General features: G+C 37.8%; 1 protein-coding gene across 6 annotated transcripts in view; it reads right to left on the reverse strand.

Moving 5' to 3' along the window:
• The window catches only part of PKIB (cAMP-dependent protein kinase inhibitor beta), a 106,390-nt gene that overhangs the window by 34,851 nt on the left and 53,379 nt on the right, over positions 1 to 18,160 (reverse strand). For 4 of the 6 annotated variants that reach the window (XR_013992444.1, XM_081036455.1, XM_081036456.1 and 1 more), the window contains exon 3: positions 243 to 312. The exons of the other annotated variants lie outside the window; for them this stretch is intronic. The gene's annotated coding sequence lies outside the window, so the exon portion shown is untranslated. The remainder of the gene's footprint in view (positions 1 to 242; positions 313 to 18,160) is intronic. 6 annotated transcript variants of the gene reach the window in all.

Below are 18,160 nucleotides of genomic sequence, written 5' to 3' on the forward strand. Positions count from 1 at the left end.
AAATTGCCAAAAAATAAATCAAACCTTCACTAAGTAAGGGAAGGTTTTCTCATTGAAGTTTGATTTCTTTGTTGTTGTTTTTTTTGAGGGGTGATTTTATGTGTGTTTCTGTCATTCAAATTATGCATGCCAACTGAACTTGTATAGCTTAGCTATATCCTGGCAAGTGTTTTACTGAAAGAGTCATTTCTGCTACAAAATCAATATCTAATTTCCTAAACAAAGAAGAAAAGTATACTTACAAATCCCTGATTGAAATGCGTTGTTATTTCTAAGACAGGTTTAAGAAGAAACTCGGATAAATTTTCTTTCCTGTAAATTAAAAAAAAAAAAAAAAATATATATATATATATATATATATATTTCATACATATATATATATATCATACATATATATATATGTATGAAGAATCAGAAAAGGTAAAAATCTAGTTAGGTTATCAAACTTTAATCATTTTGTTTGGGTTTGTTTGTTTGTTTGTTTTTGTTTCTCATTAAGTTAAAACTAGTAAATTCCATGACTTCCCTGACTTTCTTGGGAAAAGCAGAATCTCCAATTCTACAATACAATTTTATATTAAAAGTCAAAAGGGGGCCGGGCCCGGTGGCTCAGGTAGTTGAAGTGCAATGCTCCTAACGTCTTGCCTGTTAGATTCCCACATGGGCCGGGGGGCTACACTCTCTACAGCTAAGATTGTGAACAACAGCTGGAGCTGGGCTGCCGAGAACAGCCTGAGGTCAGTGTGGGCTGCTGTGTGCTGCTGTGGGCTACTGTGTGCTGCCAGGAGCAGCGACTGACTGCCTCAGCTGGGGGGAAGCACAAGGCTCATAATTCCAGCATGGGACACGGAGCTGTGTCCTACACAACTAGACTGAGAAACAACGGCCTGAACCGAAAGGGGGTGGGGATAATCAAAAGGGCCTTACTTCAAACAACAGGTATTAGTGCCTGGGAATACCAACTACAAAATGCAGTATAATTACTTCATTAATGGTTTTAGGGATCAATGCCAAGTTGAAGAAAGTCATCCCCTAAAAATGACTGACCATTACAGCAAACATTTGTAGGCACAGAAAAATGACTGTACAGAAATACTTGGCATGACTACACCTTTCAGAGGTTGTAGAAACATACCACACCTTTGGAATATGACTATAGAGAACTTTTGCATCTTTGGCAACTTTCTTAAGTGCCCTGAGGCACTGTACGAATATTCTCAGCACCTAAACACTGTATGATAGGAATCTAACCATCTTGCTCCTAGAAACAAACTATACACATATAATTCCTGTTCACAGAACAAGCCCTGTATCTCAGGGCTTAGTACCTGACACAAGAAGGGTGAAAAATACTAGGAGCATGAATAACCTCAGTATTCACATTAGCCACTTGGAGAAAGAGGGCATGTTGCAAATTCCCTCTAACACTACCCTGCCAATTATTCTTCATGGACTATTGCAACAACATCCTCAATGATTTTCTTGTACTCATTCTTGCTTCCTATAAATCTATTCTTTACACAGCTTGCAGGTGGATTATTTTGAAGTATATCTACTCATGATCTTTCTATGATTAATCCTTCACAGCCTCCCCATCACCTACAGGATCAAGTCAAGCCCCTTCACAGGGTGCAAGGTGCTAGTCCAGGCATCGGCCCCAGTCTACCTCCCCTTCATTTTCACCCCGGTCTGACCTGCATTAATCCTAAAGCTCTGCAGGCACAGCCAGCCAGTGGCAACCTTGTACCTTGTTTATAGTGCCCCTGCGTCTGAAATTTTTTTTGTCCTCATTCCCCTCCCTTCCCCCTGGCTAACATCTATTCATCCAGTCAGGGTTAACTTGGGCACCCCTTTCCCAGAAGCCTTTTCTACCCTCACAGGCTAGATATTCTTCATCCTCTGGGCTCTAAAACACTCTGGTACATCTCTATTATTGAAGTTATCACACATATTATAAATTTCTGATTAGTGCCTGCCTTCTCGCCCCTACCTCACATAATTTTTCTAAAGTCTTTTGAGGTCAAAAAGTCACATTCATGACTTTTTGTGACTCATTCATCTTGCACAATGTTTTGCACATGGTAGGAGAAATGCAATAAATAACTGTTTGAATGTCAAGGTGAATGAGGTGTTTTTCAGATTCTGAACTGTCTGAATGCATACATTATCGTCTTGAAAGAATTTAAAATCAAAAGCAGGCATTTTTTAACTTTGTTCCTATACCCAGTTTCCCATATGCTTTTTGCTGTTCCTCTCACTCTGTATCTAGAACTGTTTCCCTTCAATTGAATCCTATTTGTTCAGGCCGAATATAAGGAACTGAGAAGAGGAAGAGAAAAATAAATGGGAAAAAAAAAAAGATCATATGGGAAGTAGTAGTAAAAATAAAATTTTATAAGCTTCAAAGTTTATGGACTATAATGTAAATATGTACCCGTAAAAAAACAAGCTTAAGAAAATATACTTTTGTAGTCCTAATTTTTTCAAACACCAGGTCTTGTCAATGATCTCGTCAAAAATGCAAAGAAGAGTCCAGTTTAAAGTCAATTAGATAACACTAAACAGTGTTACTTTTGCCTTTAAAATGCATATTTAAAAAAATTCATTTAATTATTTCTGCTCAAGATGGTGAAGTAAACACTGTGCTTACATCCTCTCATGACCACATCAAAACTACAACTAAATTACAGCACAGCCATCATTAAGCACTGCCTGAAGTCTAGGTGAATTGAAGTCCTACGATTAATGACATACAGAAGAAACAACTTAGAGACTGGTAGGAGGGCAGACTGGTAGAAAGAGTTGGTCTGACACCCACATGTGACCATTAAAAATCAGGAGGAATATCTTGGCTGTGGAGGTCCGTTTCCCCACCCCCAAGGAGTGAGGGGTCCCAGCCCCACACCAGGCTCCCCAGCCCAGGGTTTCAGTGCCAGGAGGAGAAGTCCTCATAGCTTCTGGATGTGAAAACTAGTGGAGATTGTGGCTGAGACAAGGGAGGCTGCAGTCCCAGGTGCTCCTCTTGAAGGGCCCACAACACATCGACTCACTCGCTGATGGACTTACTCACTCTAATCTCTAGCACCAAGGCAGCAGCTCAAAATACTGGGACATATGGGGAGGAACTGGCTTGAAGGTGAGGACTGGAGGGGCACTTTTCTCCTGGATGGAGGAGCTGGTGGAAGCCATTATTTCTTTGTTGAGCCCTCCCCCTCCTGGTGGGCAGATGCAGGCAGCTGCCATATCTGAGTCTCCATTAAACTGGCTAACACCCTTCATTTGCCCCACCCAGGTGATTCCCAGAGACCCCGCCCAACCAATTTTCAGGCACACCCAAGCAGCTTCCAGTAGATTTTCAGTATAAATGGCCTGTCTTGGCTCATGCTGCAGACTTTCCTAAAATATTTCATAAGTTCAAAAATACCAAACAAGCAGTATACGACTTTGGCATGTCCCATACTCTTGCTGAACAGCCCTAAGCATGGCACTAGCCACAGTCAGTCTCAGTTCGTGGCTGGACATCTTGAGGTACCTCCAAGTCCAGCATGAGTGGTGGCCATCTGGATTGCTTTGTGGGTCATGCCAGCTGGCTCCAAGAAGGGGACAGGTTGTGGCTGAACTTGGCCTGTGGTGGGGTCCCTGCCAGAAAGCCCTAGGAACCAGCACCCCTGGAGCCCAGCTTCAGACTAAGCCAGAGTATCAAACAGCCACCCTCAAGGATGACACACTCAAAGGACAGACTAGGTAGGCACCAGAGCCCTGCTAAAGCAAATACTGCTCCATTGGGTCAGCAGCAGCACAACAGCAACTCCACTGTAGTCATAGCCAGTCCTCACAATCAATCAGCCTGAGGGTGAATTCCTCCCATTGATGTGCAAACAGGTTCAACTATAACAAAGAGAGCACACACAATCCACACAAGGGACACACCTGGAGCACCTGGCTGAGGTAACCAGGGAGACTGTATCACTGGGCCCCACAGCACACCTAGTACACCAGTCTACTCTACTAAGACCAGGAGGCATAGCAGCCCTATCTAATACATAGAAACAAATACAGGGAGGCAGCCAAAATGGGGAGACAAAGAAACATCTCAAATAAAAGAACAGAACAAAGCGCTGGAAAAATCACTAAATAAAATGAAGCCAAGCAATCTACCAGACACAGAGTTCCAAACACTGATTATAAGGATGCTCAGTGATCTCAGGGAGGACTTCAAGAAAGAGACAGGAAACATAAAAACAGACAGAAAACACAGAAAAGAACCAATCAGAAATAAAGAATACAATAACTGAAATGAAGAATACATTAGAGGGAATCAACAGTAAATTAGATGAAGCAGAGGATTGAATCAAATATTTAGAAGATATAGTAGCAGAAAACACCCAAACAGAACAGCAGAAAGAAATAACCCTTCAAAAGTGAATATAGTTTAAGGGGCATCTGAGACAACATCAAGTATACCAACATTTGCATCATAGGGGCACCAGAAGGGGAAGAGAGAGAGCAAGGAACTAAAAACGTATTTGAAGAAATAATGATGAAAAAGTTCCCTAACCTGATGAAGGAAATAGACATACAAATCCAGGGAGCACAGAGATTCCTAAACAAGATGAACTCAGAAAGGCCCATGCCAAGACACATAATAATTAAAATGCCAAAGGTTAAAGACAAAGAAAGAATCTTAAAAGCAGCAAGAGAAAAGCAGTTACTTACAAGGGAGCTCCAATAAGGCTGTCAGCTGATTTCTCAACAGAAACTTTGCAGGCCAGAAGTGACTGGCACACAATATTCAAAGTGATGAAAAGGACCTATAACCAAGATTACTCTACCCACCAAAGCTATCATTTAGAATTGAAAGACAGATAAAGAGCTTCCCAGACAAGAAAAAGCTAAAGGAGTTCACCACCACCAAACCAGAATTACAAGGAATTTTAGAGGGATTTCTTTAAGACGAAAAAAATAAAATAAAATAAAAAATATGAATAATAAAATGGCAATAACTACATATTTATCAACAATTACTTTAAATGTAAATGGATTAAATTCTCCAATCAAAAGATAGGGTGGCTGAACGGATAAGAAAACAAGACGCTTACATATACTGCTTATAAGACGCTCACTTCAGATCGAAAGACTCACAGAGACTGAAAGTAAAGGGATGCGAAAAGATAGTTCATGAAAATGAAAAAAAAAAAAAAGAAAAAGAAAAAAAAAGATGGCATAGCCATACTATACCACACAAAACAGACTTTTAAAACAAAGGCTATAAAAAGATACAATGAAGGACCCAGTAATCCCACGTCAGGGCATTTATCCAAAGTAACCCAAAACACTACTTTGAGGGGATGTGTGCATGTATATGTTCATTGCAGCATTATTTACAACGGCCAAGATGCGGAGGCAGCCAGGGTGACTGTCGATGGATGAATGGATAAAGAGTAGGTAGTACATATATACAATGGAATATTGCTCAGCCATGGAAGAGGATGGCTTCTTGCCATCTGCAGCAGCATGGATGGACCTGGAGGGTGTTGTGCTGTGTGGAGTATGTCAGACAAAGAAAGACAGATGTAATGTGATTTTGCTTATGTGTGGAATCTAAAGAACAAAACGAACAAACAAAACAGAAATAAAGCCATAAAGAGAATATTTTAATGATTGCCAGATGGGAGGGAGTTTTGAGGGTGGGTGAAAAAGGATAAAGAAGTACAAATTGGTTGTTACAAAGTAGTCATGGGAATGTAGGTTTTGGCATAAGGAATGTAGTCAATCATATTATAATAACTATGTATGGTGTCAGATGGCTACTAGATTTATTGGGGTGATAGATGAGAGGAGGATGGGGGCAGGGTGAAAAAGATGAGGGCATTAAGAAGTAAAAGTTGATGGTCTCAAAATAGTCATGTGGATATAAAGTAAAGCCCAGGGAATATAGTCAATAATATGGTGATAATTATGTATAATGTCAGGTGGGTACTAGACTAGTCAGAGGAATCACTTCTTAAATTATATAAATGTCTAACCATTATGCTGTATGCCTGAAATTAACATAAAATAATATTGAATGTCAACTGTAATTGAAAAATTTAAAAAGGGAGGAAAAAAAGTGAAGGGGAACAAGAAGTTCAAATTCCAGGTATAAAATACATGTCACGGGGATGTAATGTACAGCACAGGGAATATAGTGAATAATATTGTGATAGCGTGGTATGGTGTCAGATGGTTGAGGGATTTCTGGTGATGATTTCTTTAGATATATAAATGTTGAATAATAATGGCATATACCTGAAACTAATATAACATTGTATGTTATATATATATTTTTAAAATCTTTTAAAAATAAAAAATAATAAGTCCCTTTAATTTGTATACCTCTTCTACGATTAAATTTGTGTTCTTATTTTAGGAATTTCTACTTATCTCTCTGTTCATTGCAATAGAATCAAAAAACAAAAAAGAAATAGGAAAAGAGTAACAGTTATCTTTCCCTCTCCACTTCTTTGAAGCTTATGTTACATCCAAATATACTTATGCAGTAAACTTTAAAAATAATATTCCATACATATATTTCGTTACTCACATCAAAACTCAGATTTACAGGGGATATACTAAACCCCAATACACAGAAGACTAAAAGATAGTCTATTCATCCTTTAAGTTATCAGTTATCAAAAATTTTACTAACAAAAGAGAAGTAATTCCTATAAAGCTTTCAAAAACAGTGGCATGCCCCTAACAACAAAAAAATGTTTTGAGCACATTTCTCCTATCATGAATATTTGTTTTTATAAATTATAAGTATATTAACATACTAATATACTTATAACTACTTATATTATCAATTATAACTTATATGTTATATCATAATTATCATTAATGTTAAATACATTAACAGAAATGTAAAATAAAATAAATATAGCTAGGTGCTCTACTATCTTCTTCCTGAACATTAGCGTAGGATGCAGAATTTGAAAGATGTTGCTACTACATGAGGTCTAATTCTCTGTCCATTAGCTCTCTTGGAACTGCAATTAAATCTAGAGAAATCCTGGTGATATATATGACAGCTAAGAGATATCAAAGGCAAAAACATCAGTGGTCTCACCAAAGGGTGGTGCCTGCCTTGCAAGAGCAGATCAAGGTGTGGATGGATCATAAAAAATCCATCCCTTTTAGAAATACATGTACATTCAGAGTTGTGAGTTAACAGAGATCTTGAAAATTTCTAGTCCAGTGATTTTCAAACTATTTTTTTCAGCTGAAGAATTTTTTTTTTTTTTTTCAAAATAAACTCTTTAGCAGATGGTCAACATACAAGATGGATACAAGCAGAACTGCTCTGGCTAATGCAGTTTCAGGGTCTGAGGCTCTACCCATTCTTCTCTTCTTCCTCCACTTCTCCTCCTCAAGGGGTGTAGCTCAAAAACCCATGACCACATTGTCATTTTGGAGGTAAGGGTGACAGAACAGGAGCAGCCATGTCCAGATCATGTACTAAAGTAGCTAAAATTAGTCATCCTGGGCACTTGTCCATCTTTCCTTTTGATGCACCCACCTTGTTTTCATGGACTGGCTTCCTTGTATATCCCGATCTGATCTCAGTTGTAAATGGAAAGAGTTAAACTATGATCTGATAGGATTTAAGGTAATGTTTGCGTCTAGGTTTTGGTAAAGTAATAAATACTTATTTTCTCATTTAATATACATATTTTCTAAAACTTGAAAGCTTTAATGACTCAAGCACCCAGACACATCAATATGTAAATAATCTGCATAAAGAAGAAAGATCCAGGGCATCTCAAACCCAAGACTTCAGGAAGTTGCCGAAACCTCAGAAATCAAGATAAAAATATTTTAACGTAGTGTGTGTGTGTTTCGCGAATCAAACTGAGTGCAAAAAATCCACAATGAACACAATGTCAAAATTTTAAATAAAGATTTGACCCTGGACTTGCATACCTCAGCCTCTTGCACCTCACTGTAATGCTGAACCTGGCCCAGTACCTTCTCTGAAAGAATGAAGTGCACTGTATAAAAATGACGTCAGGTTAGTTGTGTTATGTAAATGTCTGCCTTTGTAATACTTAGGCCTGTAGAAGGAGAAAACAATGTAGCTTGGAGAACAAGGCCCAGTCAAGGTATTTGGTGTGATGTACACCTTTACACCTCAATCTGTAGACCGAGGATGAGGTTAAGGTGTTTGGAAACCAGTAAGAAACCGGAGAACTAGAACAAATGAGGCCATACGTAGTCCATGTTTACACTTGAGCTGTTGTACAATCTCAATGTGTTCCTAAATCTAGTTATCGTGGCTTCAATAAGCATTATTTTCCATTTTTTGTTTTGCTTTTAAAGTCAAATCATAGTTCCAAAATGTACAAGAAGCTGAACGTTCAAAATGTCAGGGGTCTGACATCGTCTGACTCCTAAAAGCAAATGAACCACTTCAACAGCAAGATTTGAAAAGCTGTTCTTAAGATGCATTTAACCTCTCAAGCATTACAATGGTGAACACAACGATCAAAAGATGAGTCATTGTGACAGTAGAGTAAATGGACTTTCAGGAGAATGTTTTCTATCCACGGAACCCACAAAAACTATCTTAGGATAACAAATGATTCCATGCCTGACACATAGTAGGTACTCAGCACATAGTTACTGGACAAGTAAATGAATTAATGAATGAATGAAAGTTGAAACAAAGACTGGACACAGGTAGAAAAGGACTAGATTGTAAAGAGCTTTGAAACAGTGACAGTGGGCTACTGAACAGGGGTTTAACAAGCAAAAAAAAAAAAGTGGCTCTTTGAAGGAAAAAAAAGGATGAGTTGATAGTAAGCAAACAGTAAATTCAACTATAAGTCTCCAGAATTAATCTTGGCATTGGACGATAAAATCCCACCAAAGGGTAAAGACAGTAAAACTGGAGTAAGAATGTTGTGGCAGTAACTGCTGATTGGCTCCCAAGAGCTCTTCTCCCCTTCTTTAAAAATAGAAATTTTATCTGGATACATAGCTAAGAACCATATTACCAAGTATCCTATGCTGCTAGATATGGCCACGCAAGTGATTTTTTTTTTTCATTTAAACATGAGCTATGAGCAGAAGTGATGTATTTCACTTCTAGGTTATACCTTAAAGAGAGAAGAGTGTGGTTCCTCCCTCCTCTTTCTGAAAACTGGACTGAAGCGACCAATGCTGGTGAGCAATCATTCATTCCTCAGGTGGACAAGGACAGTGCCTTGGGAACGGCAAAGCAACAAGATGGAAGGAGCCTGCATCCCTAACATGGTAAAGCCATTATACCATCTCTGGACAGTCTACTTGGGCCATCCATAAGACAAAACTAAACTTACTTTATGTTTAATCCACTGTTATTTTTGGACTTTGTTACAACTGCGAAACCAATGTCTTAACTAATACAAATGAATGCAAAACAAATTTCAAAATGGAAAAATCCATGAAATGTGGTGATAGGCTACAGTGAATGAAGGAGAACAATGAGCTGAAACAATTATAAGGTTTTATGTTTAGGAAACTAGGATAACAAAATCACTACCAAAAAAATAGATGAGAAGGTGAGCTAGTGGAGATCAGATGATGGCAGTATCAGAGGGATATTCATGGTAAGTAATTGGAATTATAGGCCTGGAACTTAGTCAAGAGGAGAAAATTGAAAACGAAAATTAGAGTGCATTTATAGTATTGATGATTGAGAAGATGAGAACTGATAGAATCTCAAACTAGAAGACGTCAGAGTGTATTAAAAACTGAATGACAAGGTGTCCTCACAGAAGGCAGGAGAAGGAAGCAGTAATCAGCAAAGGAAAAAAAAAGAAAGAAAACCGTTTTCTTAATAAGAGAAGGGTAATGATTGAAAATATGGAATAATAGAACTAACCTTAATCCAAGATGACAAATAAATTTAAAAGGATGTCGATGTGGTCTAAATTTCTTAAGTCTGTTTAAGGGTCTCATGAAAAATTAAAGCAATCATTTCTTGAAATAGAAAAGCATTCATCAGAGTTCTGAACAAGCCAGATCTCAATCATACTTTAGTTTCAATTTAAATTTCCAGAATCCCCAGACAGCAAAGAACAAACTGCAGGTAATTACATCATTTTCTCCTTTCTTCTCACAACAGAGGGAGAATGAGTTGAGAGGAATACAGGGACAAGGAAGCAGAAGTGTTTTGCTCCTTTCGGAAGACTGATGTTTATAAGTGGAAGTGATAAAATGAAGTAAGAGTCTTGTCCCCAGATTTATTAACTTACAGTTAAAGACACAGGGGAATCTAAATTTCACATTGAAACTTTGAAGTTAATAGAAGGCTGGCAACATGGAAGCCAGCTGCTACTTACAAGAAGCAAGAGTTTGGAAATCTGTATCACATGTCAGATGCATTCCCATCATTGGAAGGTCACCAGAATTCCAGAACACTCAGCCAACATTGTTGGATCGTGCTGTCCAACAGTTTTTGTTCCCCACCTGGTGTTGGCAATCCAACCAGAAGGGCATATTTTAGGGAAGAGACAGACCAGAGATTTCTGTTTTTCATTCCACTGTCCACTTCAGATTGATGAAGCTCATCAGGTTAGCTTTTTCTGAAGATTATTTTCTCTCTAGCTTTAGCTTGCAGAATGCTCCTTAGAGCTGCCCAAGGGACATCAGGGGAAACTTCAGGATTCTTTACCACTACATTTTCATTGAAACCAATCATAATAATTCCCTTTGGATGAAAAATTGATATTCCCCTCCTTTCCTTTGAAGAGAACTCTGTTAGTAATCTCCTTTTCCTCCTCTCATCATTGCTTTATCCATGGTCTTTAAACTGCTCCGGGGATAGTTTTTGTCCTTGTTTCTAGGGTTACATTTGAGTTTCATCATCAACCTTTTTTTTTAAGTTATTAATACTGGCTTGAATTTTAGAATCCCACCCTCCACCCTACCCCCACTTTTTACAAAATGACTAGACATCACTATTCATTCCTCCAAGTAACTCAGGATGAGAAGGTCTGCCCTAAAATGATCTCTCCTTTACAATGGTGGCAAAATACCTTAGCAAAGGTTGCTGTACACCATCAAACTAGCTTGAGAGGAAAATAAATTTTTGAGTTCTGAGTTAGTGTAAGTATAAGGGGAATGAGTGTCCGTGTGTCGGGGGTGGGAGCAGGAGGGATCGTGTGTCATGGTACTTAGTATTCAGCATGCAAAACTGTCATGCTTCACCCCCATCTGTTCTGCCCATCTTCTTAGGTGTGGCTTGTGTGGTTCTAAAATTCCTGGCATTTAGCACAGAGTCTGAAAGCCACTCTGACCATTCCGGAAAGCCCCTTGCTCTACCCTTTTACCATGTGTCATATAAAAACCACAGAACCAAAGCATCAGATGAAAATTTATTATTAACTATGTACTGCTTTTTAATGTTTGCTTGCAAAGCTTCAATGAAGGAAGTAACTTTTACATCGTTCCAACAATATTAAACTTCTTAGCCTATATTACTTGCTTGCCTATATCATAATCCTCAAACACCAGGAAATCAGCTCATAAGCCTTAAATGTGTCCCATGCAACTCACAACACTTAAGTAGGTACATCTGTTGCTAAAGAGAAAACTAAGGCATCACAGCTGATAAAGGAATTTTTATGTTAATAATAAAACAGTGTTAAAATCTTAAGTACTAGCCTCCATACTGTTATATTCATACTAGCAGATTTAGATCTGGCTTTCAAACATTTAGGTTCACAAAAGAAAGCCAATGAAAACTATGTTGTATAGGAAAGAAGCAAAGAGTTGCTGAGTGCTCACGATTTTCCAGATGTCTCAAACATTCTCTCACCGCATACTTACAAAAGCCCTCAGAAGCAAATAGTAATACCATTGGATGCCTGAGGTTTTCATAAAGCCAGCGCCAAGTAGTGTCAAGATTTGAACCCAGGTCTGCCTAACACAAAGTCATATTGACTCAGTACTAGCAGGGGTGCTTGACTAAGTCAACCCATAGGAGCAGCAAAGAATAAATATGTGCGAAAGTGGAGTTGAGGAACTCTACTTTAGTGGTCACTTAGGATATGCCACATTTTTTTCAAAGTGGTTTTGATAAGACATCCTACTAGCATTATATTTTAACACCAGATGCTCCATCTCCACCTTGACAAAATCAGTAATCTGTTCAAAGGAACCTGATCTGTTTTTTAAAAAGTACAGCAATGTCCTCCAAGGCAGTTCAGGACTAGCATTAAATGTGTTGCCATCTTGCATGTTTTCCAGAAAATGATGCGACATACTCCTAGAGTAACAGAGGTAGGAGGTGGGAGAGGAGTACAAAAAAACATTTTAAAAATTGTTTTTGAAATAGATATTAATACAGTGTGGTGCCTCTTTGGGGAAGGCAAGATGCTCTTAAGAAATGGACATAATGACCTCTTACAAAACAATAAGCTCTTTGCACTTCAGTTCCCTCTGCACAGATAGCCTAGGGGAGCTGTAAGGGATTTTGCAATCCTAACCTTCTTGAGTCTGGTTAAGATGCAGTGTGTCAATGGTAAGAACACTGGACAAAGGAAGCCAGACAGGCATTAAAGTTTGGTGAGAGAAAGCTAAAGCTGGGAGAGATTCTAACACTAAAGGCAGTATAACGCTATGCACATGAACTTTGGAGCCAGACTGGCTCTAGAACCTAACAGCTATAACTTGGGCAACTTCAGCCCATCTTTCCTTAGTCATATGTGGAAATAAAATTTCTGCCTCACAGAGTGTTATGAAGATTAAATGACACAATGTCTGAAAAGTACTTAGTACCTAACACATAGTGCTTAATAAACAACAGTCATTATTAGGAGGTTCTTTATACTAAAGTTCTTTGCACTTTAGAAGATTAAATGACTAGCACGAGATCACAGGACATTTCTTAATTGGGGGGAAGTGACTATAAACTCAGCTCCATCTAAAACCAAATTTCTTCTAAATAACCAATTACCAACATAGGACCAGAAAAGGTCTGCGACTTTTTAATAACCAATTACCAATTACCAACATAGGACCAGAAAAGGTCTGTGAAAATTTCAAATGTACTGTTTTTTCCCACTAATAAAATTGACTGTGTAGCCAACTCTTTTTCTCTTCCTGATCTCCATTTCCTTTCAAAACAGTCTGTATGAATTCCTATGTGTTATTTTTTGGGGGCTGAAGGTGTCTCTCTTACTAGTAGATCTACTTTGTCCTTATATTCTCACTCATTGCTATTTCTTTCTCCTGTAGTCTAAACACACACACACAAGAAATGTATTAGGGGAATCTTATTCAGAGGCATGTATATTTGCTAACTATTTAATATGTTGCAGGTTTAGATGCTTTTGTTAAATAAGACACAGATTCTTAGAGTTTCAGCTTTTGAATAACAGGAAGAAAAAATGAGAAATAGCATTTTGAGATAAATCCATTCTTAAAGGTCTTTAGAAGAGTGACTCTTGGGCACTATCTGTAAGAACAATCTCTGTGAAGTAAACTGACTGAGTTAAGATTTGACACTTAGTTCATCAATAAAGACGGCTTACATGGAAAGACTCATGTCCTTATTCATCTTCACTAAGGGATGCAGCCTAGCCTTATTTCTGTTTATCATTATTGTTGTCATCATCATCATTTTGAGGATTAAAAAAAAAACAAAAAACCCAGGTAAATGGGTCAACTAAAAAAAAAAAAAAAAGCTTCACTTTTCTGATTCATGATCCATCTAGACCTGGAGAGGTATTCATAGCAGGCCACTGCATTAGGCTGTGCAGACTGTGTACTTCACAACTGCCATTTACACTGGGTCCAAGGAACACACACAGCTGAATGTAAAACTGTTTCCATCAGCAAAGTCCAAATCTAGAATAAAAGAGTCTTAATAACTTTCTACAAGGATGTGTTTTTCCCTAGACTGTTGTTTACTAGGCTCACTAATTTCTTTACATTAAATGTATATATATATATATATATATATATATATATATATATATATATATATATGTATATTGCTTTTTAGAGAAGAATTAACTTATTTAGATATACTTTACTTCAAGACATTGTTCTATTCAAGGCAAGATTACAAATAGGACAAAAAAAGAGAAAAAATAAACAAAAATATATTTAATGTCAAAAGTATCTCCTTCCTTGAATCTGAGAATGACTGCATATCTCACACTTAGGCCTGTGACATTCATTACTAGCTGAATTTGCACCTCCTATAACAGCACCTTGTTTATGTCAGGATTTATTTGGCTCAAAGAAAAATGGCAGATGCAGTGGTGATTCACTGAAACTAATTCTCAGTGAAGCAGCTGCTGTGCAAAGCTGTGCTTCACACATCCATCATTTGCTGATTGTCGCAGCTAGTTCAGTCACATCATCTGCTCACTCTATTGATTTTGTGGTTGTTGATATTTGGATTGCAGTATTACTGTTGTCATATCATGCTACACTCGTTGAAACAACAGCATCTTTCGGGACTTCAAAAATATGAGAAAAATCCACATAATCATAAAAATACAACCACTCTGTGAAAGAAGTGGTAAAAAGAACATTTGTCCTAAATGCTAAGAAACGAACTGATTTTCAGCAGAATGAATCCACTCACCTCTATGTTTCTCTTAGGAGTTGGCCTCAGTCAAGCACCATCCAGCAGCATCACAAATGCTAGATTTGGTGTTATGGGTTGACTTGTGTCCCTGAAAAGATAAGTTGAAGTCCTAACCCCCAGTACCTGTGAATGTGATCTTATTTGGAAATAAAGTCTTTGCATGTATACCAATAACAAAGATGAGGTCATACAGGAGTAGGGTAGATCCTTAATCCAATATGACTGGTATCCTTATAAAATGAGGGAAGACAATATGAAGATAGAAGCACACAGGGAGTACGTCAAATGGAGATGGAGGCAGAAATTGGAATAATGCATCTACGAGCCAAGAAATACCTGTGGCTACCAAAAGCTGGAAGAGACAAGGAAGGACTCTCCCCTAGAGGCTTCAGAGGGAGCATAGCCCTGCCAACACTTTGCTTTCAGACGTTTAGCCTCTAGGCTGTGAAAGACTACATTTCTGTTGTTTTAAGCAACCCCTTTTGTGGTACTTTGTTGGCAGCCCTTTGGTGATGGTGAAAAAATACCAAATCTCTCCTCCAGGGCATGGGTATAGACTGTGTTGACCTAGGGAGCCATAATGGTTGAAGAGACTCCTTTTTCGGGGCATATTTACTCAGATTAGAGAATTTCCTCCAATTAGAGCATCCTTAAGTATATAGATGATTCCTAACATAAGTCAAGATCAGATGAATAGATCTTTAGTAGTCACATAGCATTCTAGCCGACTGTCCCCCTGTGTCTTTCCCTGAGGAAAGAAACGTCTGTGCCTTTTTAGGACTTTGCTTATCTCTATGGTTTACACCTTATGTCTCTCTGTCTGCTCCCCTAAAGATGGTTTGCAGCCAATGACGAGTAAGATTCCCCACGGTGGGGAACAACTCAAGCCAGGCGGAACCGCGTGGGGACCCCCAATGATCTGCTTTAAAAGATCCAAAAAGGAGCCTTGCCTCCCCTTTTCCCCCGCCTGGGAAAAGCCACTGCTGACTCTGGCTTTCCTCTCTCATCTGATTGTGAGAAAAGTCATGAGGGCAATGAAGATCAGTTCTCTCCACTTATCTCAACGGAACTGTTACAATATGAGAGACTTGTCCCTGAGAGGGTACATACCATAATTAAGACATCATGAGACTTTATGCTTCAGCTGTTGACAGACAAAGGGTGATTAGAATAAGCATTTTTTCTGCTATGACGTATGAGTCTCACAGACTGTGTAAGAAGCAGTGTTACTTTCTTGTATTTGTATGAGTGTCAATAAAAACCACCAGTCGGCTCGATTCGAGGCTCCAGTCTTTCAGAACTGTGAGACCCCTGGCCTTCTGAGATTTAATTGCATTAAGTCTCTGTTTGTTTCTTTCTTAAAAACTTAACCCAAAGCTGCTCCTTCTGGCACCCTCACTGACCGTGTTGTGCTGGACGCGACAATCTTTGATTCAAAAATGCACAAAAATGGCTTGAGATGAATCAAATATCCCATAACAGCTTGTATTTCTAGTGCTTCCTGGTGCTATCTCATGACCTGCTGCTATATTAACAGACACAGGGCAAAGGAAGTCAGACCATCATGAAGTCATCACCACATTTATTCATGCCCAGAAATCCCCACACACTCAAAAGAAGAAAGAGATGTATTAGAATCACTAGAGTACCTATTTCTATGAAGTTTTTTAAAGCAAAGTAAGTGGAGAAGAAATGGTACAATCAGGATAAGGGAAACAATAGAAATAGGCATAAGAAACTGAGCTATTAAACTAACTCTCCATGATTCTTTCCTTAAGCTTTTCTCTTGGAAAGTAGCAAAACATAGAAACTAAACTCAGACATCCTTGAGTCATGCTAGCTCTACCACTGACTGGATCTGTATCTTTGGGCAAGTTATACACCCTGTTTAAATTTCGACCCACTCATTAGTAAATGAGACTAATAACTCCACCAACTTTATAAAGAAAACATTTGGTAATTATTATCATTACTAATCTCAATGCCACTTCACTCATGGGAAGAGACATTCCTCCACACCTCTGCTTTTTGTTTCTAACCAGAAAGAAATAAAGCCAACTGCAAAATGGGTCAGCTTTAAAAAGCAGGCACAGTGCCATAGCCTCACTTTGACTATATGCAAATGGATGAAAAAGAGTAAATCCTTTGCAAACATTGCTGATGAGAATTTTTCCAAAATGTTCTAATCCCTTTTTCCTGTTTGGTCAATAGAAAATACAGAACATGACAATATATTTTTAATCATTGAGTCCCCTGCCATTTTTAATGGTCATTATTCTGAATATCGAATATTATTAGGATGATTTTTCTTACAAACACTGTAAACTAATAAATATACCAAAATATCCTTTTATAATGTATAAAGCAAGTTCACAGCGCTGAATAGATTCCCTTATAATGTTATCTTATTCTTTTGCTTCATTTTGTTTCATATTCCATATGTAAAATTTCAGACATCTAAAAAGCCATCTATTATGCCCTAAGTCTTTTCTTCTCGAACTAAAATAAATATCAACTATACATAGTTTGATATTTTCAAAACTTTTTCCAAATTGCTATTTAGCAGTTAAATTTTTGAACCTGAATATAGTTATTTACTTTTAAGGCTGACAAATTTCACATTGTTGATTTCAGTTCATCATTCGGCTCTGAGATAAATATCAACGCAACAAATGTCCATTCCATCTTGTGCCATCAACAAAGTTGAAAAAAAAGGCCTTTTAATATTAAAAAAAGCGATGCCAAGAACAATGCTATGGTAAATACCACTAGAGATTTTCCTCTACCTTGAAATGGGCCCATTCGAGAAAGAAAGGTAAATTTCATAGATAGATTTTGGATCTGAAGACTTAATATGGTTAATTTAGAATGGCAATACTTTCCAAATTGATCCACAAATTCAAACACAAGCCCCATCAAAATCCCAGCTTACTTTTCTGCAGAAATTGATAAACTGATTCTAAAATCCAACGGGAATATACAAAACGTAAAATAGCCGGAACAGACTTACAAAAATCACAAAGTTGGAGGACTCACATGTCTCAATTTCAAAAGTTACTACAAAGTTATAGTAATCAAGACAGTGTGACACTGACATAGCATTGACATGTAGATCAATGGAATAAAATTGAGTCTAGACAAAAAAAAACATACATTTATTACCAATTAATTTTCAACAAGAGTTTCAAGACAATTCAATGGAAAAAAGAACAGTCTTTTCAACAAATGGTGCCACGCAACTGGACATCGAGATACAAAAGAATGAAGTCAGATATATATTTCACACAATACACAAAAATTAACTCAAAATGGATGTAAGAGCTAAAATTGTAAAACGTTTAAAAGAAAAGTAAAAAGAGTAAAGTTTCATGACCTTGGGTTAGGACATAGGTTCTGAGATGACACCAAAAGCACAAGTAATAAAAGAAAAAATATGTAAGTTGAACTTAACCAAAATTTTAAAATTTTGTGCATGAAAGGACACCATCGAAAAGTGAAAAGGTTATCCATGGAAGTGGAGAAACTATTTGCAAT

This window comes from Rhinolophus hipposideros (assembly GCF_964194185.1).
Source record: "Rhinolophus hipposideros genome assembly, chromosome: 3".
NCBI lineage: Eukaryota > Metazoa > Chordata > Mammalia > Chiroptera > Rhinolophidae > Rhinolophus > Rhinolophus hipposideros.